Genomic DNA, 26526 nt, shown 5'->3' on the forward strand with positions numbered 1-26526 from the left:
GAGTCAGGATAATACTGCACGTATAACACATTTACAGTGTTACTGCACTTTCATGTTTTTGTGCACTTAGTCAAGTCTTATGAAACCACTACCCGGTTTCCCGTTGAGATTAATTTACAGAGGAAGCTCGTCCTGCTTTTATCCCCCATAAAATTCGACAAAAAATAGTGTATAGCACTGCCAGGATGGATATTTAGTGCACCGAATTTGAATACAGTGGCCGTAATAGTTACTTAATTCTCAAAAATTGCCGGAAATACTTCACAATGATTTCTTGCTTTGCGCATCCATTCATTTAACGTAGGCCCAGTAGTGAGGAAGAGGTTACTCTTCCTGCTGACCTTTAATTCAGGAGTTCCCTGCTTACCTGCTCGTTGGGGGCTCCGTGATAAATGGGAATAAGTTCTAAATATCCTGGACGTGGAACCTGGGAACGCCGGGACCTTTCAGCTTCAATGAAATTTCCTCTTTCGAAACTACATCTTCTTTTAAGTATAAGGAATTCTGGTTGAGCCACCTTTCACTGACCAGCATTATGCCATACTGGTCCTTCGTACAAACAAACCTGGCATACCAGTCTCAGGATGAATGTTAATCCTGGCCAGTCTCAGCCTTACGTTTATTAGGAAAACGAACTCATAACTTTACAGTCATTTTTCGTTGGTGCAGCCACCCAATGTGTGATTTTACTTTTAGTCTTTTATTCGTGAATTTGATTTTTTCTGCGTTAAATCCTAATTGGGATCTTTCCTAGATAGTGACCCCCAAGGCTTTCCGGGAGTAATATCTTTATGATATTTACAGTCTTTTGTTTATGTTTTCACGGTAATCCCCAGCGGGCTTGTACTAAGCACTATCTAGGAAAGATTCCCTAATTGCCGTTTCATCCTGTTCGCTTTCTTTATCTTTTAAACTTAGCTATTTGCCGCGAATACTTTCTTTTTCGTTTTGAGGTTTGATTTTTTAGTTTCTGTTCATGGCTGTTTTCAGCAACATTGTTTGTTATATTTACCATCTTACTAATCTCATTGGACGTTTAGTGGGATGACAGTTTTTCTGTAATTTGTCTGTATGATATTTAAAAGGCCTCTTCAGTTAATTTTTAGGCTCATGGTAAAGTTTTACCTGGAAAGTTTACAAAGACAATGGTTCTTCATAACTTTGGCATTATTAAGTACCAAGACAAATTTCCATATTAATGGATATGCAGATAAATAAGCAAATGCACACACAGATACATACCCACACACACACACACACACACACACACATATATATATATAAATAAATATATATATATATATATATATATATATATATATATATATATATATATATATGTATATATATATATATACACACACACACACACACACACATATATATATATATATATATATGTGTGTGTGTGTGTGTCAATGTGAATATATATTTCTATCTTCGAGAAGAGAGAGAGAGAGAGAGAGAGAGAGAGAGAGAGAGAGAGAGAGAGAGGATGCTTATTTTTTCATTTTTGCTCTAGGATCTCATGAAAAAATTTTCCAGGCAAGATAAATGCAAAAAAAAAAGTAAAATGATAAAAAAAAGTGGGGTGCAACACTCTTGAAAGATGAGGAAACATAAATAGGAAGAGAATTCTGGAGTCTGACTATAAGGGAAAGAGATAGCCAATGAGCCAAAGTTTCTACACTAAGGGTGCGTCCACATCTCATTGAAGCACGTCGTAAACACACATGGACAACTACACTTATAGCTACTATGAGAGCAGTCAGTGTTGAGGGCCCCAGATCGTGAATTACTGGTCCCAAGTGAATGTAGAATTTGATCTACACAGCGAGAACACTTGCAGTATAGAGAAATGATACACCTAAAGTATGTGAAGCACTCGAGCATCTGAAAATATCTTTTTGATAATGAGCGAGGTGATTTCTGTAGTAACATGTGTCAGTTCTGAACTGATTTCCCACAAAAGTTAGCTATCGCGAGACGGTCATCTGTCCATTCTGACACATATTTGGGCTAAGTTTCATCGAGTTCTGTTTGTCCATTCTTAAGATACCTTCTCTCTCTTTCTCTATCTCTCTCTCTCTCTCTCTTTCTCTCTCTCTCACACACACACAAACACACACTCACACGCAGGAAGTCAAGGTCGCAAACGTATCCTCTTCACTGACCAAGTACTACTACGGTTGATGATGCTGAAGATGATCAGATTAGCGATATGATGGCGAACTCAGTAAGGCGCGAAACCCGCTGAGAAGAGGGAATTAACGAATACTGCAAAAGAGAGAGAGAGAGAGAGAGAGAGAGAGAGAGAGAGAACATAGATAAATGTACAGTTGAGCGGTCGTAAACGAGTGTGGTAAAAGATTCGAGATAAATAGTGGAGATAAGATTGAAAGGTACCCACCCGAAGACATTTACACCGAGAGTGAAAAAACTTTGGAAGAAATTGTTCAAAGAAAAAGCTTTTAGATAATTTATAAAGCCGTTTAAAAATTCCTGGACTTATTTGTAAGCTTTGAAAGGCAATATTGAAACTCAGACGGTTACCTGTAAACTTGAAAAAGCTTTCCTTAATGCAAGGACAGTCATTTTAAAGGTCGGAGAGGTAATAGCACAGTTTAGAGAGTCATATCTATACTAAACAAGTAAAAAATGCGCCGAAGAAACAGTTTTCTGTACAGCATATATTGCTGTATGAAACTCTGAGCCACGGCCCATGAAAGTTTTAGCTGCGTCCCATGAAACTTTCATCCACGGCCCGGTGGTAGCCTGTATTGTTGGCACCTATAACGGTGCTAGACTCACGATCATGGTTAACTTAAACCTTAAATAAAATAAAAACCGCTGAGGCTAGAGGGCTGCAATTTGGTATGTTTGGTGATTGGAGGGTGGATGATCAACATACCAATTTGCAGCCCTCTAGCCTCAGTATTTTTTGAGATCTGAGGGCGGACAGAAAACGTGCTGACGGAAAGACAAATGGCCATCTTAGTAGTTTTCTTTTACAGAAACTAAAACCCATGTTAGAAGTTCAGGTACCTATTTACATGGTCAGTGAGGCTTTCAATGGTCAGAAGAGCTCTTTTTAAACTTCAGAAAGTATTTTCAATCATGGGAAATTATTTTAAAGCTAATACAATTGTTTTCAAAGTTCAATAAGAGATATTCTCAAAGTCTGGATGGCTGCTTTGGAGTTCAGATCGATTTTCAAGCTCGGAGAAATATTTGCAAGTCCAGATTGTTATTCTGAAAAGCAAAGAGTCACTTGTATATTTAGCCAGCTATTTTGAAGCGGCTGTAGTTATCTGAAAGTTCAGAGACTTCCTTCAAAGCTCAAAGAGGTTATTTGCAAATTCATATAGGCTAATCGTTATAAAGCTCAAGGATCCTTTGACAAGATCAGATCAGACTCTTAAAGCTCATAGAGATATTTATGAGTTCAGTAGATACATAAAAGCTATTTACAAATTTATTATATATATATATATATATATATATATATATATATATATATATATATATATATATATATATATATATATATATATATATATATATATATACACACACACACACAATATCAGAGACCTATTTACACATTTATATAAATTTTTTAGAGTTCCTAGAGCTATTCACCAGTTCAGTAGTTATTAACCCAGAGGGATATTTACTAGTTCAAATGGTTATCTTTAAGCCCAGAGAGATATTCAGAATTTCATATGATTATACGAAATCTCAGATAGTTTTATTGTTTAGTGTTCACAGAGGTAATTTTAAGCCTAAAGTCATTCTCAAGGATCAGAAAAAAATAAAGGCAATTTTAACATTCAGAGAACCATTCCTTCAATTCAGATACGTATGGAAATCGGTGAAAATCCGTTGTGAATCTAAAGCCTTTTTCGCTTACAAAGAGGAAACTCCTTTTTACCCAAATTCCCAGAAAAATACCCAGAAAACTGAGCTTGAAAATGTTTCTCTAAATTTTCAGAAATGCAAACCGGTTTTAGCATACTTCGTTTTAAAATACACAGAATTATTCTTTTCTATATTGGCTTCGCCTACTTAGATTACTAATTTTGGAACACTTCAGTTGCTTTTTAAGATACTTTCTCAAAATAATCAGTGAGCTAACTTTGAGAAACTTTACGCAAACAATTAGTTGATTATGCTATCCTCACCGCATCTTTTTAAATATATACTTTAGATATTATGACAGCCATTTTTATAATAATTGCTTTAAAAACCAAGGAAGCTAATCTTAAAATAGTTCCTTAAGCATCAAGACACTTTGAGAACCCTCTCTTCAGATACTCAACAGGCTAATCTGAAAATACTTCCGCGAAGTATTTCCTGACGGAGAGGGCTTTCCTTCAAGAGACCTCTGTAAACCTCCAAAAGACCACAGCCACAGTATCGGGTCCACCAATCGGCCGCAAAATTATGCTGGAATTTTTCGCTTGTCTCTCTCGTTAGGCCTAACGCCATTCTAGGCCTACTTCTGAAGGCGTGTAGTCGCGTCTCGAGCGGCCAAGACGTATTTTCTGGCATATTTCAGCGTCTTGCGGCCTGACTTTGGATCAGTAAACAGTCATCTTCGCTCTACTGATGTAGACCTGAAGCACAGACACCAACCTGCTTAAGAACATTCAACTTACAAACATTCAGAGATACAAAGAGGATCGCAAATTAAGATTGTGTACGGAGCGCTCCTCTTTGCTGTCCGCAGGTTTAAATTTTGTTTTGCGGGCCTATTCTGCACATACAGTACTGTATGTACAGTGTATTGTGTTTTAGGAGAAAAATGTACAGTACTGTATTACTTTTCTATCATACTGTGCTTAAATAGGCAGGAAGAGTACAGTAACCATCTTACAAACAATTCAACACGAAAAAGGCCGCCCGGAACGGAACTCGTTCGTAAGTAGGGTGGTGTCTGCAATTGACATTTTTCAGTTAATAAACTTTGAACAGTACAATTAGAACTGTTTTTATATAAGTGCAAAATCCAAACCCCTGCCAGCTTACAGCGTTCATCAGGGTTAATTTGCGTCAACTGGTCAATTATTTCTTTATAAATTTAATATAAACTGGAAGTGACTTTTTAACTTTCTGTAAAAGAAAACTATTGAGACGGCTTTGTCTGTCCGTCCACACTTTTTCTGTCCACCCTCAGATCGTAAAACCTACCGAGGCTGGAGGGCTGCAAATTGGGATGTTGATCATCCACCCTCCAGTTATCAAACATACCAACTTGCAGCCGTCTAGCCTCGGTAGTTTTGATTTTATTCAAGGTTAAAGTTAGCCAAAATCGAACGTCTACAACAACGTAGGCCACTATCACAGGCCACCACCAGGCCGTGGCTGAAAGTTTCATGGGAGGCGGCTGAGAGTTTCGTAGGCCGTGGCTGAGAGTTTCATATAGTATTATATGCTGTGCAGAAAACTCGATTGCGCCGAAGAAACTTAGGCGCATTTGTTACTTTTTTTTTTTTAGCTGACCCGAAGTTGCAGTCAAGCATATTCATTAAAGTAATGTTTCATAAACTTCTCTTGACGCTTCTTATTTGTCATTTCTCAATCCTTTCTCTCCTTCAGCATAATAATAATAATAATAATAATAATAATAATAATAATAATAATAATAATAATAATGGTGAAGACATCTACAGTGGTGTAAATGTAAATATATGTTTGTATTTACACCATTATGGATTTCTTCACCGTTTTAGTGACTCATGTTGTTGAGATTTTTATGAATAATAATAATAATAATAATAATAATAATAATAATAATAATAATAATAATAATAATAATAATAATAATAAACTCCACAACGACGTAAATGTAAATATACATTAGAAATATATATTTACATTTACACCACTGAGGATTTCTTGACCATTTTAGTAACTCGTGTTGTCATGAGATTTTTATGAATAATAATAATAATAATAATAATAATAATAATAATAATAATAATAATAATAATAATGTATGTCTATACATTATCTTGTGTCTCGTATAATGAACCCCACGTTTAGATTTGTAGTCGTCGTCCAGCCCCGGGACATCCTTGATCACCAATGACAAAGGTACAAGCTTGCCTAATGAATGTACCTTGGTCTGAGCTTCTGAACGGTACGGTACGTGTTGTCCCCAGGGTCGAGACAGGATATCTCGACCACCTTGTCTATTGCCGTCAAATTTGTCATAATAATAATAGTAGAATTGCTCACTTTTTTTTTTTACTATTTACTATTTATTTATTATCTTATACAACGCACTTCCCAGTTCTCTTTCTCTCTCTCTCTCTCCATCTCTTGATGTTTTCTGTTAGTTTCACTCATCAGTATGTGAGAAGAAACAACACAAACAGACATATATATATATATATATATATATATATATATATATATATATATATATATATATATATATATATATATATATATATATATATATATATAGTATGTGTGTAAAATTTTGTAGTTATTTGTTTTTGTGCCTAATCATCAGTTATTTGCTCATTTGAATGAAAAAGTCAATGAAGTTTTATAAAACTTTTTCGGTATCAGTGGGAATTATCTACAAGCCAATAGAACTTGATCAAGTGCCAATAAAGTCTGTCCTGCTAACGGTATTATTATTATATTATTATTATTATTATTATTATTATTATTATTATTATTATTATTATTATTATTATTATTATTATTATAACCCAAATATAAAACCTAGTAAGAAAAGCAGAATGCTACAAGTTCAAGGACTATAATAAGGAAAACACCTCAGTAGAAAAAAAAGATATTAAGAAGTAAAGAATAAAGTAACAAAAAGATCAAATGAGTTAAAAGACAACAAATAATATAGATCACAAAGAATGAGAGGCACAAATAACAAACCATGACGTGAGACTCGTGTCCACGTGCTCAACAAAGATTCACTCAAAGTTCCTGGAATCCAGCTGCAGGACTAGGAAGGTCATTCCAGAACTTAGTAGCAGGAGGAGGAGGACTGAAAAAAGATAAAAACTGTGGACTTTTCAGGTTTTCTGAACAGAGGTTGTCACTACTACGTGACCAGCGTCACTGGATCAAGTTTAAGCTGGACTTCCCTCACCCCAAACAGGAGGCAGTTTGCGTTTAAAAAGGCGCTTCATACGTTTCCAGTTGGATGAACTCTAATTTCTTATTTCAAAGAGCAATTTAGTATATGCCATTTTTTTCAACACGATTCACTGGGTAATATGTTGCATTCAGAACAAGGACATGATAATTATAAAAATGGATGGTATTATATAACGATATCCTGAGCCGTTTAACACATATATTACCCTAAGACTTTAGATCATTTCATATCATCATTTAATTATGTCGAGAAGCTAAGCCCAATGCATTTAATCAAATCATCACCACAATTCGCCACATCACAACCACACTCCATAAAAACAAGAAAAGAATTAAACACGCTTTTATAAAAAGGCACTAAAAGTAAAAAATAATTTTTTGGGACACACCAAGATTTTCTTACAATTAATCATGTCTACAAAAATAAAAGCGTGGGGGCCAAACATGGAAGGAAATGTTACAAGAAATACAAAAAAATATTTTATTTCTTGTAGCATTTCCTTCCATGTATGGCAGCAACGCTTTTATTTGTGTAGACATGATTAATTGCGAGACAATCCTGGTGTCTCAAAAAATTATTTTTTACTTTTTACTGCATTTTAATGAATGCGTGTTTAAAATTTTTTTATATTTTTTATTTTATACTTTTTAGTTTTGAGAGAACTTGTAACCGATTTATGACAGTATCTAACAAAACTGAACGTGATACTCTATAATTTTTTGTCGAGCCATAGAAGGTTTGAAAAATCTGTAGAGTTACTAACTTATTCTACCGAGTCAAAGAAGGTATGAAAAATCCGAAGAGTTATTCACTTCATGCAAACTCTGAGATAACTGGGAGAGGTCACTGTTAGGGTCACTAGAGGCCACTGCTGACCTACTGATCATGTGAGGTTGTATTGTCACCGGAATTGAGTAACCATGCAAAATTTCAGGTCCATTGGAAGAAGGGAACAGGTCAAAACTTGAGTTACAAGATTTGACCCAAACAGACAGACAGACAGACAGACTCGGAAGTCAAGTTAAATAAAAGCGTGCAATAAAAAGGCCTTTTTTGTAACATCCCCTCCAGGATTTAGACATAACACAAGGGTGTAAGGACTTAGGACATGCCATATCATAATCAATATTTAGGATATGCTACTTGATCCAAAGACTCTAGGACACACACCATTACCGTCGTAATTAAGGGCATGCTACTTTGTTGTCATATGTATGAAACATCACAGTCATAATTCATGTTATAGAACACTGATATCTACTCTAAGTACAGGGCATGTGATCTAGTGCTGAAGACATGCCACCTATAAATTTAAAACGTTCCACAAGATCCTTAAGATTCAGTCCCATATATATATATATATGACATGCCAGAAATTTATAATTGCCATATTTTATGCGCAATCTAGAACATGTCATGTGGCCTACGCACATACAACATGCCACATTACCCTCATGATTCTTGACATGCCACATGATCCTACATATCTAGGATATGCCACATTCAAGACTTGCCATACAATTCTTACTCTTTAGGACATACCACATGATATTTACATCTAGAGCGTGTCACGATCCCTACATTCAGGACATGCCACATTATTCTCATCATTCCCCGGAGGGGAGTTGAAACGCCACATTGAATCAACAGAAGGAAGGCATCCTGGTTACTTCTGACTACACCCCCCCCGCTGCCACCCTCCCACACCCCCTTCCCCTCACCCCCACATGGCGAGGAAGGTCAAGTCGTCTCTTCTTCGTCCAATGGCGCGCGGTGCCATTTTGCTATAACCCGTTAATGGTCACTCACGGTGTTGCCGTTCGTGGTTTTTTGTTGTTTTTGTTGTTGCTGCTGCTGCTGTTGTGTTTATTCTACTGGTTTAACTAGTTTCGTAGTTCGCTTTCTTTATTTAGTACAGCACAAAACAACAAAACAAATTACTGTGCATAGCAATCACACATGCCAGCGACGCTGATGAGATATTGTGGATATAACCCTGCTGCTATTGTACATAACTCTTCATTGTCTTTAACTAACATTTTATCGCAAAAGATATTGTGAATATAACCCTGCTGCTATTGTACATAACTCTTCATTGTCTTTAACATTTTATCGCAAAAGATATTGTGAATATAACCCTGCTGCTGTTGTACATAACTTTTCATTGTCTTTAACATTTTATCGCAAAAGATATTGTGAATATAACCCTGCTGCTATTGTACATAACTCTTCATTGTCTTTAACATTTTATCGCAAAAGATATTGTGAATATAATTCTGCTGCTACTGTACATAACTCTTCATTGTCTTTAACATCTGATCGCAAAAATCCAGGAGCAGAAATGTTCCTAATAGCAGAGGCAACTGACCAACGTTAGTATTATTGTTAGAAACAGTAGTATTATTAGCATGTGCTGTAACATTTGCATTACAAGTAGTATAATGAACAGCTGCAGCATTAGTGTCATTACAAGTAGCAGTAGTAGCAGCAGCAACTGAAACATAAATAGCCGAGTAGTAGAAGTAATAGTAACAGCTGTAGTAACACCAGTCTTATTAGTAGCATTAGTAGCAAATGAAACAATATCATAAATAGTAGTGACAGCTGTAGCAACGTTGATAGTAATAGTAGTAGTAGCAGCAGTAGTATTAGAGTGTAGCATTCACTCTCCCTTTCTTCCTCCATTCTTGTTCCCGTGGCAGTGAATGTATAGAGGGAATGGCTCGTCTCTCTTGACCATTTCCATAATTCTTTCTCACCGACACCCTTCCCCCCAACACACCCACCCCCGTATACCCTTCCTCCACCCCATTCCCCTCCCCACTTCTTACAACCCATCCCCAAGCCCCACGGCAACCCTTCCATATCCTCCATTCCTTCAGGAATGTTGCTCCGCCACCTGGTTATCCTTCCGACGATTGTCCCTCTGAGGCCCCACCCCACCCCAGTCCTCCCCTCCTCCTCCTCCTCCTCTTCTTCGCCTTCCTCTTCTCCTCCTCCTGCGGCGTGTGTGACCTTGAGGAACCGACGGTTACGGATGGAGCCTCCCTCCATCTCTCCCTCCGCCCTCTATCCTATATAAAGGTCCCGGGACTTCCTCCTGCAGCATCAGTTCACCTCCGAACGAGAGCCAACGCATCATGAGATTCGTAAGTAGCTGGGCGCTGGCGTAGGGTCGACGGCCCGTACGCGTCGTGCCTGTGCGAATGTGCGTATTCGTGGGAGTGTGTGCGAGGGGGAAAGTCTGGAAGAAGAGATTCTCAGGGTATGCGGAAGAGCGCGCTGCATCTTCTCATAGAGGGATGCAAGCTTTTTGGGATGAGGTTGCTAGCCCCATGGCCTCTTCCTTTCATGCTGGAACAAACCTTCGTCGACTAACCGCCGATATTCAGTTCGCTTCTTAGGCCTAAAGAGGGGCAATTGGCTTTTGAGGAAATGGGTTCAGTTGTTGCTTTTGCCTCCTAGGACTGATCTCAGGTCTGCATAGGTGTGCGTTAGTTTGGTTTACTGTGTGACCTCATGAATATCAAAAGAATTTTAATAGCTGCTTGTATTCACGATTGGAAACTATTTCCTTTTTTCAATGAACTGTTCACTTGAATGTTTCTTAATGCGCACAGGAAACACACATGCTTTTCTCTCTCTCTCTCTCTCTCTCTCTCTCTCTCTCTCTCTCTCTCTCTCTCTCTCTCTCTTTTCATGTATATAGATTATATTATATATATATGTATATATATATACATATATATAAAAGCGTAAAAAATAACATTTTTTCGTTCATTTTAATACAGTCTTTTCCACTGGGCATATTTTGATAACCTCGGATGTTTTAGCATCTCTGACACCTGTAAATACACACACACAAACACACACGCACACACACACACACACACACACACACACACACACATATATATATATATATATATATATATATATATATATATATATATATATATTAATGTACTTTGCAAATGAATGTTACATTACGCAGCACAATCAAATGTGAGAAAAATGTCATGCAACACCACGCATATAACTAGAATGTCTTCTAGCTTATCATTTTTAGACAGTGAGCATCATTCCTAGTACCCGTTTTATAGCTGAATTCTTTCCCTCTACTCCTGCAGGTAGTCGCCCTCTGCCTGGTAGCCGCGGCTGTAGCCGCCCCACAGTTGGACGAGCGCCCCGTGGCGATCCTCCGCGACGAACGCGTCGACCAAGGAGACGGCAACTTCAACTACGCCTTCGCCGCCGACAACGGCATCGAGATGGAGGTGTCCGGCGCCCCCGGGGCCGAAGGAGCCGTCAATATGCGCGGATTCTACCTGTGAGTCGTCAGGTCTCCCTGGCTCCCCCGTCTGCTCCATTTGTCCTTACGTCTGTTGCTATATAAATCTGTATATATATATAATATATATATATATATATATATATATATATATATATATATATATATATATATATATATATATATATAAATATATATATATATATATATATATATATATATATATATATATATATATATATATATATATATATATATATATATAGCTCCATATTTCCTCTGCTAACTATATCCTTACTATGACTATAAGGCATACTACCTCTATAGCTCCTGCATAAGGTTTATCATTTTCCGCTTCATTAATTCTATAATTCTTCTATAGACTATATCTACTCTTTGCCTTGTAATAACTGTGTAGCTTCTATAAACGATATCTTCTCTCTTCTATGAATCGTATCTTCCATACCTTCTATATTAAATCCACAGCTCCTCTATAAACTATATCTTCTCTGTGCCCCGTACGAGCTTTATAGCAAGTCTATAAACTAAATTATCCCTATATATAATATCTCTAACTCTACTATCTGCATCTAATAACTCTGTAGTTTTTCAATAAGCCATATTTCACTACAAAATATATAAGTTCCTGTAGACTACATTTTCCATTTGAAAAAGCTTTGGAAAAAATATTTCTTTCGATTGAGTTTGAAGACTGCGTGCACGCAAACACACACACGCATTGTATATATGTGCATATATACATATATATTAATTATTTATGTGCTACTAGAATGTTAAGTTCAATTAGAAGGGTTGTGATCCTCTTATTCCCAATTCAAAAACTGATCGAAAGTCTCAGTTTTTTCCTATTTAGTGCAGTCTCTATCTGTCCACCTATCTGTCTACCTATCTATCTATTTATCTATCTATCTATCTATCTATCTATCTATCTATCTATCTATCTGTGATACACGAGGGAACGTAGGTACTGACCCGCAGGTACGTCTGTACAGTAGGTCAACACATTGAATGATGAATGCCAAGGTTGTATATTCTTCTCTTCAATTTTTACTTTGTCTTTATACTTTACCGAACTCTCTCTCTCTCTCTCTCTCTCTCTTTCTCTCTCTCTCTCTCTCTCTCTCTCTCTCTCTCTCTCTCTCTCTCTCTCTCTCTCTCTCTCTCTATATATATATATATATATATATATATATATATATATATATATATATATATATATATATATATATATATATATATATATATATAAGCTATAAGCCTTGCATTTGCATGGTGTTTCACATTCGTCTTCTTCTTCTTTGCAGTCTGCCTCTTGAAGACGGCGGTTTCGCCCGTGTGGAGTTCGTCGCCGACGAGGGCGGCTTCCAGCCCCAGAGCAACATCCTCCCAACGCCCCACCCCCTCCCCGCCCACGCCATCGAGCAGATCAGGTTCGCCGAACAGCAAAGAGCCGAGGGCGTCCAATTCGACATCCAGGGGCGCCGCATCAACTAAGATGGTCCCCGGCTGATTCAGAGATATCGCCGTCGTTGCCAAAAGCCTTCTTCGTGTTCCTTCGTCGCCGCCTCCTTCGGGTTGTGCGGGCGATTCCTCCGTTGTTTTTCCCTTCGTGTTCTTACCTCTTGATGTTCAAGTGGTCGTGTGATACGTTTTATTAAATGTGTTTTGAAGTCTGTGGTATTTCATTTTGTATCCCTTCCTTCATGGTCCGTTTGTGTACGCAAAGAAGAGAGAGAGAGAGAGAGAGAGAGAGAGAGAGAGAGAGAGAGAGAGAGAGAGAGAGAGAGAGATTGCAAGTTAAAAGAACATTCAGAACTACACGGAGAAAGATGGTACAGATAGCAAAAAAAAAAAAAAACACTCCATGCTCTGCAAAAAAAAGAAAACAAAATATGGAGCTTAGGTACTTTTTCTTTATTTTTATGATGAAAGTACCGTAATGTGACTACTCAGGAAGCAAGGAAGAAGCAAATAAATTCCTGACACGGAAGTGATTGTGAAGTGAAAGGCCCGTTAGGTTAATTATTTAAGAAAAAGAAAGGCTTCGAAGTCGGGCAGAGATAACATGGAGATATGGATGTTTAATGTTTATGAAAAATCAAATGGGAAATCTGATATTTTATTCATTCTGTATGTATATATACATATACATATATATATATATATATATATATATATATATATATATATATATATATATATATATATATATATATATATATATATATGAATTTGTATATATATAATTATATATACAATATACATACATATATATACATATATATATATATATATATATATATATATATATATATATATATATATATATATATATATATATATATATATATATATGACACACTTGTGTCGTCTGTCATTTTAAGACAACGTTTCTCTGATTTCCTGAATATCTGTTCTTACTCTCAAGGCTAAACCCCCAATGGTAAAGACGAAAACAGGTTTTCCTAAAATAATAAGAACATTCAATAATTCATATATTTATATGTGTATATACAATATATACAAATATATATATATATATATATATATATATATATATATATATATATATATATATATATATATATGTATGTATATATATACATATATGTAACTTCTGACACAGATTCTCTCTTATACAGCTATGGTTGAGTATCAGCGCATATGAAGCACTAATAATTAGTAGCATATATTTTCGATCTTTCTCTTTGTGTCAACGTCTGCTACCGTTCGGCAAAAAGCCATTTCCATTTATCATTTCATTTTCCATTCTTTTCTTTGACTGGGGGTCCCTTTTTTATTCTCATTTCTTAGTACAATATTGTTTCTTTGTTATACACTTGGCTACTCACTATTTTAAGAAGAAATAAGAATAAAAAGAAAGCACCAGTGAAAGAAAAGAATGGAATATGAAATGATAAATAGAAATAGCTTTATACCGAAAAGTAGCAGACAACAACAGAAAGAAGAAGCTACTTAAAATCGAAAATTTATTCCACAAAATTAATAATATACATATATGTATACACATGTATATATGTATATATATACACACATATATATGTGTGCGTGTGCTACATATATGTATACTATTAATTTTTGTGGAATAAATAATAAATATATATGTATATATATATATATATATATATATATATATATATATATATATATATATATATATATATTATATATATATTATTTTACCAATGATTCAGGGCTAGGATATTCACCTCGCCACCTAAAGGTCCCGAGTTTGATTCATGAGCTAGTGCCATTGTTGAACTTAACAGGGAATAAAGTACCTGGTTGTTAGACATCTGTGGTTGAACGAGAAACAAGGTGGGGAAGGGGATGGAGCTGGCACGTTCATCCTTAAGCACCTGCTGTAAACTCTCTCTCTCTCTCTCTCTCTCTCTCTCTCTCTCTCTCTCTCTCTCTCTCTCCTCTCTCTCTCTCTCTCTCTCTAGTATATATATATATATATATATATATATAATATGAATATATATATTGTTATCAGTGTATGATTAAATGTTGATGTGATGGGGAAAATGATAAATATTCACATTAATTATAACGGAACCCTTTATGTCTGACATGGTTATTCAGAAGAATTCTCAATGTTCCTGCAGACGGGGACTCAGATTTGTGTAAAACTCTACGGAAACTGCACACACACTCGGCAGAAATCTTTGCGATTGAACAGTAGTAGTCTTGCTGGAGTGAACCTCAGTCCATGAATGAATGCTTTCTCTCTCTCTCTCTTTATCTCTCTCTCTCTCTCTCTCTCTCTCTCTCTCTCTCTCTCTCTCTCTCTCTCTCTCTCTCTCTCTCTCTCTCATACTGGTTTGGTCAATTTGTTTTCTATCTTCCTTGAGAACTAAGAGCGCATTAGCTATTCCAAGCCTCTCCTTCTGCTAATTATATACAAATGATGCATGAGAATTAGTCTGGCATCACTTATTCTTCCAGTACAGGTCGTTATTGTCAGCAGTAAACTGAAAATGTGACCTCAGATGATGACCTTTGTGGCTATGCATCAACAACAGGCCTAGAGAGCCTGTTGCCAACAGCAATCTTTCACAACAAGGTCTGCAAAGTTTCAAGGAACAAAGGGAAGGATTTCGTGGTGATGAGTTCACCAAGATATTTCAGAATTCAAGAATTCTAAGTAAGATATTTAGAGAATATGACTGAAAAGTAGTGGAGATTGGAGGTGAAGTTGTCAACATCTGGTGAAACAGCAACAGCATCCAGTTGAGTTCCAACCTCCGCGAAGGCCAGTCAGCATTAAACAAACAAACTCCTACAACTGAATGCATTAATTTGTTATAAATCAGCAATGATCAAGCTCTTTGAAAAGGATATTATCATTCAGTACTGTACTAAAAGCAAGAGGTTTTATATGGCAACATTTTTTATCCAGTTCTGTTCACCCGTTCTTGCCATTTCCCTCTGCTATTACCACGACACACACACACACACACACACACACACACACGCACTCATTCACACAGACAAATACTATTACATTCAACTACAATGTTCGTTAAAAGTCCATTTCAAACCAGAAAACAATAAAAAGTGCCTTCAGGTGCGTCAAGAGAATACGCATCTCGTACCGAAAGGAGGAAAAAGGCTACTTTCGATTTTTAGCATAATGAGTAAGTATCTGTAGGCCATATTTGGATTACCGACAGGATCTCTTGACGGGATTACGGCGAGGATGCCTTCCACCTCCCTCTCCTCCTCCTCCTCCCCCTTAATGCTAATCACAATCTCCTGGGTCCATTGGGAGACCAGAAACATATGATGCATGTGAAACCTGTCTCTAGTAGGTAGGAAAAGGAAGTGTGAAAGTATCATACTAGATTTACGACAGATCCTCTCTCTCTCTCTCCCTCTCTCTCTCTCTCTCTCTCTCTCTCTCTCTCTCTCTCAGACCTTGGGGATTTGGTGAGAGCGAGTGATTGAATTTCCCGCATGTAATCGAAAGGAATCAGACTACTGACATAGAAGTACTTGTGGAAAATGTTTGTGACAAAGCTGTCACTTCGTCGTTTGCATCGCGTATGTTTTTCTTGGGTAGCCGTTGCGAGCACACATGCTCTCAGTAGGTCTCAAAACTCCTCTAGGTCGCGTGTGTTAACACGTTTATTGAAATTAATGACAGCGTGAATGTGTGTGCGGAAAATAGAAGCGAGGCACGTTTGGGCAAGAACAATAATGTGCGGTTCGTGACGAAGTGGGAGCTGTGAGCCATGTTTCTTTCAGAGGGATTTCCTTGGGGCAAGTTTGTCTGCGAAACTGTCTGAAAGCCGTGCTTGTCGTGTTTAAGGGACTGAGCACGCGTTTGTGTTGAAAGCTTAGTTTCAGGCCATGATTGCGGAATGTATGATGAAGGATAAATGTTTATCTTGTAGGAATGACTGAAATATATGATCGTATTTGAAGGAAGAAAGAGTTGACCCATAAATCTGCAAAGGAAAGTGATGCATAGATTGTGACACAATGCTATGTATCTTTGTGATACATAGTGTGCTTGTGATCCATAACTGTTAAATAGGAAACTCGTGATCCCTGACTTGTTCATGACTTATGATCTGTGAATTTGTGATCCATGCGTGACATGTTTGTGATGGGGAGGGACGTATTCTTAGCTGTAAACAATTGGTGATGTTACGTTCTTGAAATTTAATTAAAAGTAGCCTTTGAGGAAATTAAGAATATAGAGCTGCAAGAAAAGCATTGGTCGGATTCAACTCGGTGCCAGGCGAAGGAGTAAAAATCGTCAAAAAGGTTACAATCACTTCTTGACGTCTTTGGTCCGGATCATCACCGAAATACGAGTGTGTCAGACTGGCCCTTGTCCCTTGACTTTTGACAGATTGGTTTTTACCCTTAAACTTTACCTTTGAGCTAAGGCTGACTTTTTAAAAAATATCACAATACTTTGACCATAACAATTTTTAAAATGCATACATTACTTGCAAGACAAACAAAAAGCATGCTGGAATACTACAGAGATTCTTATAGGTTATCCAGACCCTGCAAGCATTCTATTTTGCATGCTGAAGTATCGAAATGATTCTTATGGACATTCTGAAGCCTAAAGAGATCATAAAAGCCCCCTGGGGTCTCTCTAATATTGTTAAAGCACTGAATAAATTTTCAAGATTTGTAAAGCACAACAGAGTCTCGCGAGGTTGATAAAGTACTACAATTTCGCAAAGGTTCTCAAAAGCACACAAAAGACGAGCAAAGACGCAAAAAGCGTGCAGATAATTCAACAGATTTTTTTTTTTAATATAATGTATCTTACCAGAATTCTCAGAGTATAGAAAAGTTCGATAGAGAAACAACACTCATACTAGAATCTCGCAAGGATCCTCAGTACTACTGGTGCCTCCCTCTCATTCTCCTTTAAGCACGCAGGCACTCTGAAAGGATCTCAACACACTCTGGCGTTTACCTTCGATCCTAGAAATATAATGACATCCAACATAAATCCTAAGATACAATGGCATCCAGCAAGGATTTTGAAAGCACGACGACTCCCAGCAAAGATCCTAAAAACACGATGACGTCCAATAAGGTTCCTAAAACCACAGTGGCATCCATCAAAAATCCAAAAACTTACTGATATTCAGCAAGGATTCTAAAAACACATTGCCATCATACAAAGAGCCTAAAAAAATGAATGATTATTGTAGGAACCATAAAAGCATTTATAGACCTGAAAAAATATAAAAAAATTTAAAAATACAAAATGAAGAATCCGGCAAGGATCATAAAACATGAAGGAACGTGGCAATGATCCTTGAAAATTACAGGAACCTGTCAGAGAAACGAAAAAACACGAGGGATTCTGTGAAAGGTCCTAAAAAACTCTTCCAGTGATGAAAATCTGCCCTGTCATTCGGCAAAGACTGAAACCACCAGACTGACTCCTTCCTGAATGAGAGTCTTGTAAGAGAGAACCGAACTCACACCGGTCATGAATTTCACATGAAATTCAGTTACCCCGAAATAATCCTAGTTACTTTACAAAAAAAAAAAGTAAAAAATGTGCCGAAGTTTCTTCGGCGCAATCAAGTTTTCTGTACAGCGTATAATACTGTATGAAACTTTCGATGTGCTGCGGTATGAAATTCTCAGCTCAGTTGCTCCCCGGATGCGGTCAAGTAAAGGTACGTCAGCGACGCCTCCGAAATTGGAACTTGCACGATCATGGCTAACTTTAACCTTAAATAAAATAAAAATTGCTGAGGCTAGAGGGCTGCAATTAGCTATGCTTGATGATTGGAGGGTGGATGATCAACATCTCAATTCACAGCCCTCTAGCCTCAGTAGTTTTTAAGATCTGAGGGCGGACAGAAAAAGTGCGGACGGACAGACAAAGCCATCTCAATAGTTTTCTCTTACAGGAAACTAAAATCACAGGAGTTACCTACTAATTACCATTACTTAGTGTTAAATAAAGAGGAGTAACTTACGATTACACAGAGTTACTTTACAAAGTATCAATGAGAAGTTACCTACAATGCTTGAAGTTAGTTTGACAAGAAATCAAAGGGCAATTAGAAGGTCAGTTACTGGTAATTACCGCCACTTCACAGTGAATGAAGGAGGAATAACTTCCAACCGATGACCGATTCTTGGGAACAAGCCACGTTTCATCTGGCCTGGGCAAGAAAAACGCATGTGGTATCCACTCCCATCGGCCTCATCGTTCCAGTAAAAAAATGAAACCGGAGTTACGCACAGTTACTTACCGTTACTTTACAGCAATCCGAAGAGGTGTCTTTCAGGGTCGATTGGTCCTCTGCCGCCGACGGGAAATGGAAGACTCATCAACATTAATTAAAGAAAAAGAAAAAAAGAAAAACCTGTTTACTTTCTTTTCCCGACGCCCCGCCGTTGGAGGTCTTCGGGAATTAAGGGAACCGAAAGCCTATTTGGGAAGGTCTGGGAGAACCTGCTAATGGGAACCACGAATTTTAATCTTTTTTAATCATGAAATTCTTCAACTCTTTTTGATTTTTGAGTTAGAATTTTTTCCTCCTCTTCTGTAATTGGCGAGAGCAGACATACAGACACACAAGAATGTGTGTGTGTATACAGTATATAGTATATATATATATATATATATATATATATATATATATATATATATATATATATACATATTGTATATATAAATATATATAAATATATATATATACATATATATATATATATATATATATATATATATATATATATATATATATATGAAAATATATATGTATATACATACATATATATATATATATATATATATATATATATATATATATTTATATATATATATGTATATATATACATATATACACACACATATATATGTGTATATATACATACATATATATATATATATATATATATATATATATATATATATATATATATATATATATATATATATAACCGATACTGCAAACTCAATTTTTTTGTATAGGTAACTTCCTTATGATTTTCCTAAAAGTCTTTGGGCTTGAAATTATTTTGATTGATTATCACTGCTGAGCAATGAAGAACAGCCTAGATAAAAGAAAAAGAAATAAAACACAATGCAGCACCACCAGCATCAGAGGCTTTGAATAATGAAAGTTTAATTATTCCTCTTCCTCTTCTTTCATTTCCGGCGAAGAGAGATGCCTTCCATTTTTGTTGCGAGGCGAATGAAATCCAAGAGACGACGAGGGTTAGCCATCATAAAAGTGAAGCAATTATGTGAAGAAATGCTGGAAGACTTCATATCTAAGTCATAGAGGCGCCATATTTGTCAGTCTTCATGAAAGTCAAGTAATTACGTGTAAAAAGTAGGGAAGCTTTATGAGTCATAAATATTCCACATTGTTTAGTCTTCATTAAATCCGGGGAGTCAAATGTAGACACAATGGAGCAATTAATATAGAAGATAACGTCACTGAATTCAGTCATTCACGTACACAAACGCTGAAATACTTTATACCGGAGTTATAAGAGTACCGTAGCCAGTACCTCACAAGAGTCTAGCATTTATGTTCGGAAAGGCTGGAGCGCTGCGTTTCTAGACTCATGTCATTGCTTATAAACGGAATGAGGTGATGATGAGTTTTATGTCAGTGGGAGGCAAGGGAATTTGCGAAAAGATTTCTTTGACTGTAACAACAAATGCATTGAGACAAAGAGAGAGAGAGAGAGAGAGAGAGAGAGAGAGAGAGAGAGAGAGAGAGAACGATTATTCTATAATGATTAGTTTTACCTAAAAATATAAGCTTTGTTCATTCGTTGTAATACTACCAGAATACTACTACGATTTTTAAAATCTTTTAACACAAATTATATTCAATAACTTTATAACACGTATAGCAAAACATAAAAAAGACATAATTTTTGTTTTAAAAGTAACATGAAAATACATTTCTTGGGAATTATTCGAATCTGTAACAAAAAAAAAAGGAAAACTCAGCAACCGCTAAAATATGATTTTCTTTCCGCCTAGTATTTTATGATATCGTTCTTTCATTCAATGGTAGGCCTTCTTACACCGTCTTCCTTTTGTCTCTTGATAGTTTCAAGTATCTTCTCGTTTGCTGCTGACTCATCTTTCAGAAGAAGAAAGAGGAGGAGGAGGAGGAGGAGGAGGAGGAGGAGGATGGGGACGAGGAGATTCATTATCAGAAACACCGTTTCATATAGAGGAATGAATTCCGTCAGAAAAACGCCTGCGAACTTCTGCACCAAGGACGTTGTCTTTGACTGTCCTCTGACAAGAAGCAGAACCACCGGTAATATTCATTTTGATTATAAAACGCCCCGAAAAAAAAATGAATGTGTCCTGAGATCATCTTCTGTACTGGCAGTTGACCTTCGCTCTCATGCATCTATTCAGCTGGTACGAATCGTCCCTTCTTCCTCTCTCTCTCTCTCCCTCCCCTCTTCCACTCGTATTATCCTCCCTTCTCCCTACCCTCTGCCGCTCCCTGGAGTCTCACCCATCTATCTCTCTCTCTCTCTCTCTCTTACTCTTTCCCACCAACTTCACCAGACAGAGCTATAAAAGGAACCGAACCCTTCCTAGCAGCATCAGTCACCTTCTAGTGCTAGCATCATGAAGTCCGTAAGTACGGAAAGGGATTGTCAGCTTTTACGAGATATTTTTATTCTTCTGTAGCCTACTTTGTAAAAGAAAGAAAGATGAAAAGGATTCGTGTCTTCTACATGAGACATGTTACCTTTTTTCTCTCTCTCTTCCTCATATCATTTTGACTATTTTTAGACTTCTGAGGTATAAGAGTTCCCTTGACTTTCTGAAAGTATCTCTTTGTTTACATTGACATTAAGCATTCTTCTTCTCTACCTGTCGTGTAGGCCGTCGCCTTCTTGTGCCTCGCCGCTATGGCTTTCGCAGCGCCCCAGCTGGACGAGCGTCCCGTGGCGATCCTCCGCGACGAACGCGTCGACCAAGGAGACGGCAACTTCAACTACGCCTTCGCCGCCGACAACGGCATCGAAATGGAAGTGTCCGGCGCCCCTGGGGCTGAAGGAGCCGTCAACATGAGGGGCTATTACCTGTGAGTGGTCTCCTCTTCTACTTTCTTAATGTCTTAATTCAGATTAGTGAACTAGTGCTAAGATACTTGATTCTTTCCTCCAAGTTTTTCGTGACTGGAGACAAAATCCAGAGCCGGTTGAAATATTAGATTATCTGATAACCTTGAACAGATCAAATAAATATCTTCCGAGTTTTCAGAATGACAGAATATTAAATTTTGCCTCGGGAGTTTAGACTAGCGCATTGAAAAATACATTCCAAACGTTTTTATTCTTTTTCCTCTTTCCAGCCTACCCTTGGAGGATGGTGGCTTCGCCCGAGTCGAGTTCATCGCCGACGCAGCCGGATTCCAGCCCAGCAGTGACCTCCTGCCAACGCCTCACCCACTCCCTGCCCACGCCATCGAACAGATCAGGATCGCCGAACAGCAGAGAGCCGAGGGAGTCCAATTCGACATCCAGGGGCGCCGCATCAACTAGGAAGTTAACAAGGATGACAGTCTGTGTCCCAAAGCGCGTCTAGGTCCTACACTTAAAAAGAGATAGCATTTAGTCCGTCTCTCCGTCCGTCTGTCTGTCAATAATGTGATATATTGTAAATAAACTTTCCGTGACTGTTCCCCCATTCGTTTCAATCAAGAAAAGGATTCCCTCACTCACTCGCTCACCCTGCTTGACGTCCGGGCTCATTGTGGCCCATTCCTGCTTCCACCAGATGCTTAAATTCTGGGTGAGTCAAGTGGTCAGCAGTGGTCTTCTATTCAAGGAGTCCTTCCAAAAATACTGGCTCCTATTTGCAGTGGAGGACGAGACACAAGGTTTTCAGGAGAACACATGAGCGAAAGAAAATATTATTTCTGTGACCACACTTTAGAAAAAAAGTCCCCTACTTATCTAGGAGAATTTTAATGTTTTTTTAAGTATACACACACATACACACATACAGATATATATATATATATATATATATATATATATATATATATATATATATATATATATATATATATATATATATATATAAGCGAATCTACGGGAAAATGACAGGCAGAAGTTCAGTACCGAACTTCTGCCTGTCATTTTCCTAATGATTCACTATACATTGAAGTCACGTGCATCAACTGTGATTTTTTAAGCATGTATATATATAAGTATATATATGTGTATCTATTATTATGTATGTCTGTATATATATGCATATGTATAATTATGATTACATGTATGTATACATACATACATACATACATACATATATATATGTGTGTATGTATATATATATATATATATATATATATATATATATATATATATAGTATATATATATATATATATATATATATATATATATATATATTGCTCAAAAACATTAAGCCACAAATATCGTTAAATTCACCATATCTCGGAGAAACCTCACACCCAAGGGGAATTATTATAGTTGATAATTGCTTCGACGTACTGTACAATGATCTTTAACCACTGAGCCGATCTTGATGGCTCAGTGTTCAAAAGTCACAGTACATCGCAGTTTCTAAACCAGGCACTGGTGACGATGGTGTAGTGAATTGGATATTAAACGATATTTGTGGTTTAATATTTGGGCAAATAAGAAAGGTCTCTAGGTATGTGATACACATATATATAATATATATGTAGTATATACATATATATATATATATATATATATATATATATATATATATATATATATATATATATATATATATATATATATATATATATATATATAACTAAACGATAGAGTCATCAACCCTTTCCAAAGACATAAAAATAACAGACGTAACTGCAATAATCATAAGAGTATAACATTATCTAGCATACCAGAAAAGGTGTATGGCATATTGATCAATCGAATGAGACAGGTGACCGAAGGGGAGACCGGGGAAGAACAGTGTGGGTTGGAACAAGAAGAAGACACGTAGAAATGAATCATTGTTTTGAGCGGATTTCGCCATGCTGAGAGCAAAAGAATGGAAGACGATAGGCTGGTGCAAGGAATGTTGGGTAAAAGGGGGGTGAGAGGAAAGACCTTGAAACCGCAGGGTAGCTGCGGTGAAGGAGGAATTAGAAAGCATGGAAGCGCAAGCAATATGGAGGTGAACTGCACTGTAGTGTGACTGTTAAGCTGTTTTTCTCTGAGCTGCCCATCTAGGGATATATTTAACATATATGAAGAAGGGATATATGGGTGAAAGATATAAGAGGTAGAGTAATTAATCCAGTCAGGTAAATGGAATCTATAATATATAGAAAAAGGTTAGATCAGTGAAAAATTCAGGGTGTAAGCTGAATAATTTTAAGAATACTGAAAACAGTGTATGAATACGTATATACATATACATATATATTCATGTTTGTATTTATATATACATGCCTATGTATATACTATATATATATATATATATATATATATATATATATATATATATATATATATATATATATATATATATATATATATATAAGCAGTGTACTCATACGTTTACTCTGTCAAAATAACAACAATCTGCGGATAAGAAACTTAAAATTAAGACTTGCCCCTATTCAATTCGATGGATACCTTTCTCCGCACTGTTATAGAAGCATGAAGAATAAACGTACCTTGGTCCAGACTTTTGGGCGGTACATAACGTCCCTGGGCCAGGGCTTGCCTTTCTCATATAGTTCCCAATAAAATATATATATATACAATTATATATATATGTATATATAAATATCATATACTATATATATATATATATATATATATATATATATATATAAATATATATATATTATATATATATATATACTATATATATATATATTTATCAAATATATATATATATATATATTTATATAAATATATATATATATATATATATATATATATATATATATATATATATATATATATATATATATATATATATTATATATATATATATATATATATATATATATATATATATATATATATATATATATATATATATATATATATATATATATTTATTTATATATATATCAAATCATTACCCATATCTAGTATCTAACATAAGCCCAATTGAATCAATATAATAAATAGGAGAAAAAATTACTTCCAACACCATACGAAGCGACAGAGCCACCTGAAAGAATGGAAATAATAAACTAGGGAAGCTGTAGCCTTCCGGGTGTTACGTGGCTTTCTGAAAGGAGGAAGGACTCTTTTAACTCAGCAGAACGATCAGTCTCTGGAATTCTCCTTCCTTCTCCCTTTTTCCCTCTTTCAGAGGAGGCAATTCCAGTTTCTTCCGTGGCTTTCTGTGTAAGAGAGAGAGTGAACACCATTTTGTGGAGTAGAGGTTACGAATGTGGTAAGCATAAAGTCTTCAAATGAATAACGAGACACAGGAAGGGAAGGAGAGAGACAAGTAGAAGAAGAAAGCGAATGGAAGTAAAGAACAGATATAAAGGGAGGGAAGGAGTGAGACAAAGAGAATGTAGGCAAAGGAAACGTAAAAGAGAGACGATGAGGAGAAAAGAAACACAGGCAAAAAATAGCAATAAGGAGAAGAAAAGAGTACAAGGCAGTAAAAAGAATGTGTGAAAGAAAAGGAGAGACAATGGAACAGAAGGGGGTCCAGAAAAAGAGAGATAACGATAGATGTAAAGAAAAGAACAGACTCCAAGGAAAGAGGAAAAAAGACTCAAAGGAAGAGGCTTCCTCATACGCATATTCCCAGCAAGAACGGATCAGGCGATTAAAAAGCTCTACCATGTGGGATGAAGAAGAGAATTTACGACATAAAACAAGTAAAAAATGCACCGAAGTTTTTTCGGCGCAATCAAGTTTTCTGTACCGTGTATAATTAAGGCCATCTATCTTCCGGTGGTCTCGGTATAATGCTGAATGAGCCGAGGTCCATAAAACTTTCAGCTACGACCCGGTGGTGGCCTGTCATATAGCGTTGCTAGACACACGCTCATGGTTAACTTTAACCTTAAAATAAAATAAAAACTACTGAGACTAGAGGGCTGAAATTTGCTATGTTTGATGGTTGGAAGGTGGATGATCAACGTACCAATTTGCAGTCCTCTAGTCTCAGTAGTTTTTAAGATCTGAGGGCGGACAGAATCAGCGCGAAGTACAAATTTTCCCAGGAGGCACTCAGCTTGATTAAGCTACAAGATATGTGTTCTCTCTCTCTCTCTCTCCCTCTCTCTCTCTCTTTCTCTGTCTTTACACACACGCACACACACACACACACACACACACACATATATATATATATATATATATATATAGAAATAATCAGCAAAAACAATCACGTATGGAAAGAAATAAATTTCTGACTCACATCAGGATCGAACAAGCCTTTAAATTGAAAGGCAAGAGCGCTGCCCACTAGGCCATACAAGTCATTAAAGAAGCTGAAAGCTGAGTGCCACTGCACACAAGGAATTACCTGGGCAAGCTAACTGCTTGCATACCAGCGTGTTTCCCCCAATTTCCCGA

The 26526-nt window shown here is 36.5% G+C and overlaps 1 pseudogene; it reads left to right on the plus strand.

Moving 5' to 3' along the window:
* Positions 1–10158: 10158 nt before the first annotated feature.
* On the plus strand, positions 10159–13120 carry LOC136827990 (cuticle protein AMP4-like; annotated as a pseudogene).
* Positions 13121–26526: the final 13406 nt, after the last annotated feature.

This window comes from Macrobrachium rosenbergii, chromosome 42, assembly GCF_040412425.1.
Source record: "Macrobrachium rosenbergii isolate ZJJX-2024 chromosome 42, ASM4041242v1, whole genome shotgun sequence".
NCBI lineage: Eukaryota > Metazoa > Arthropoda > Malacostraca > Decapoda > Palaemonidae > Macrobrachium > Macrobrachium rosenbergii.